We start from the raw sequence: 2843 nt of genomic DNA, 5'->3' as shown, positions 1-2843 counted from the left end.
TTGTTGAAACTATGGGTAAAAGTGGGTTTACTGTGAGCTGGGCAAACCCACTCTTATTCCACAAAAAAACTGCAAGTTTTACCTGAAGAGAAGTTAGACTGTTTTTTCTTTCACTACCACGCCCCCTTGGTGTGATTTGTTCCAAATTTGCGGGGGAGTTTGGAACACGACCGTTAACATTTGAATCGGTCAACGCCACTCTGATTGGCTGAGGCAGCACTTCATCGTGACCCAGCTACCTTGCAGAAGAAAACACTGGCCGCATTCAGCCTGCTGGGATCCACAGAAAAGTTGAAGGTAAGTTCGGCTCAGCTTATTTAATTTTATGTGTGAGATGTGTTAGCTTTGTTTCTCTTAAACTTTACAAACCTGCTGTGTCTACAAGTGGCATTGTACCTCTTCAGATAGGGTTAGCTGAAATTGGCTATAGTTGAAATGTAATTACTTTTCAAAACGACCATAGTGCTGTAAGCTATGCTACGACCAAAATACAGCCACGAGTGAGGTTGATGCCATTTTTCAAAAAGAAACACTGCTTGTTCTATGGTCATTAGTAGTCTGAAGTTGTTCCCAGACCGCTGGGACTGGAGGGTTTGCTTTCTTTTGTTTTTTTGCGACCGAGGACGATCGTTGTGTTAGCTTAGCATGCTATGTTATTGATGCACGTGTACGGGAACTTTTTTTCTGTTCGGTTATGATTAAGCAATATCGAAACCTTATCAAAAAACAATCCAATTGAACTGTAACTGTACAGAGATGTTGAGGACTGTTCTAAAGTAAGGGGTGTATGGTTTGTACATCTGTGGGTAACAAAACTCCTCATGCACAGCAAAAATGAAGCTCAGTTGGGACACCTCGGGTGAAAAATAAAGAAATCACAGTACACTGATTTCATTTACTGAAATTGATTATTTAGTCTAAACATTTTCTCTAAAACTGCGGTACTAATACTGCCTTTTTTCTCTCTTTTTTTTTCCCCCCCTGAGATTACTGCTTTGAGTGGTCGACATTAAAGATGAGGTCTGGAGGATCATGAGATACTGCTGGCCAAGCAGCTCAACTGGCGGGGCGTAAATGGAAAAACGGCTTTCCACAGCCTCCAAATAAAAGATGTCATTACTGGTAAGTGTTAATTGTGTTATATTTCATTGTGATGCGTTTTATGAATGGGTTAGGGTTTTCCTTTTCTTTCATGATTCTGAGTAGTTGCTAGGGGTGCTGAAAGTAATCATAATCGCTTTATCAATATGCATCAGTGTGGTAGCAGACAATGTTCTATTCTGTTGCAATATAATGGCATTGATTGTTGATTAATCAATCAGTTCATCAGATGAAGGGCAGTTTTCCTCCAATTTTAGTAATGGGCTTGGCTAAACTGTTTTCAAACTACATTCATCATTCCTGCCCAACTATGGACAGGATATAGCATGCCATGCATTTCTCACCATTGTGTGTAATCTGTCTAAAACTTTACTGTTTTCTCATTTTTTTAGGAACGGTCAGAAACAACCAACTAACGGCCACTGCCACTGACCAGGAGGTGGAGGCCTACATAAAAAGGTGGCTTCATCTCGCCGGAGACCGGGATGGTGGGAGGAGAGAAGGCGTTCCTCACAGCACGCACGTAAGTTGGCTACGATACCTATTTTGCAATATGTGATGCTGTTCGACAGCAGAAATCAAGATGAAGCTGCCAGCATGTGTGCGGGGTGTATGCAGCTCCTGAGTTTAATTTCAATATCTTCCAAAATATCAAAAGAAAAAAATCACCTTTAACATAAACATGAGTTATTACTGTAACTTAAATGTTGAGGTTAAATGTGAAGTTTGTCTGAGTGTTTGAAGCTGCTTTACTCCAGTTCACATTGCCTGTTACCCAACTTTCATTGTCTGAACAGAATGAGGTTGAGCAAGCAGATATTGGGTTTAGCTTCAGATTAATTGTAATTACAAACAGACTAGGTTTTGAAGTTTTCTAAGGCATGAACACAATATTATAATAACTTTATATCATTTCACACAGCCTTTTTTGTTTATCCTGATGAGGTTTTGTGTTTTGCAATTCACTGCCACCTTATACTGAATATACTTTACTGAATCAACTAAATTTGTTCTTTTGTGTATTTCTTAAAGGGACGGAAGACGGATTTGGATTTTTGTAGGTCGCCAACTCTTTTTCCTTTTTTTTTTTTTTCGCCATTATGTTTTAAAATAAAATAAAAAAATCACACCCACTTCTCGTGTTTGGTCATTTCTTCAGTTTCCTCATCATTGACGCCAAGATGAGTCCCACTGCATGCCATCATTCAAACGGTATCTGGGGTTACCATAATGGCATGTAGCCACAAATTGAGACCATTCTGAGTTTTCATATTTGACATACTATTTTATCATGGTTGTGACTCCCCAAGTGTGCAGGTTAGTCAAGGTCATAGTGTGTAAACCAGTTCTGACCAGAATTAAAGTGTACCGTGGCCCACATCCGGTTGAGTGCTGGTTTATTTTGGCTGACATCTGGCGTCGTGATGGCTTGGTTGTGGCCCACTTCTGGCAAACGTGAGCGGACCGCCCAAGTGCCATCATTCCATACCGTATGTGGGCCGGATACGGGCCAAAAGAGTTTTGCTATCTCAACCCTTATGCATCGAAGCAGCTGTCCTAATGTTAGCCATGATAAACTTAAACAAGACTCAGAGGTAGGAGGCAGCAGTTGGGCTCAGACTTTTTTGGAGCCAATAGATTTAAGAAGAAATACAAGCTCTGAGTGACATCCCCAACCAGCCGGTGGCCAGTCCATTCAATGGATTTATTTGAGAATAAAATTGCCAGTCAAGTATTTTTTG

General features: G+C 40.5%; 1 long non-coding RNA gene across 1 annotated transcript; it reads left to right on the top strand.

Moving 5' to 3' along the window:
• The first annotated feature begins 1033 nt into the window (after window positions 1-1033).
• LOC142366734 (uncharacterized) lies at window positions 1034-2189 on the top strand. The gene is made up of 3 exons (XR_012766861.1): window positions 1034-1122; window positions 1494-1624; window positions 2134-2189. It is a non-coding gene; the product is annotated as an uncharacterized LOC142366734 (long non-coding RNA).
• Window positions 2190-2843: the final 654 nt, after the last annotated feature.

The sequence above is a fragment of the Odontesthes bonariensis genome, chromosome 17 (genome assembly GCF_027942865.1).
Source record: "Odontesthes bonariensis isolate fOdoBon6 chromosome 17, fOdoBon6.hap1, whole genome shotgun sequence".
NCBI classification, from domain to species: Eukaryota; Metazoa; Chordata; class Actinopteri; order Atheriniformes; family Atherinopsidae; genus Odontesthes; species Odontesthes bonariensis.
This window is presented reverse-complemented; position numbering and strand designations above follow the sequence as displayed.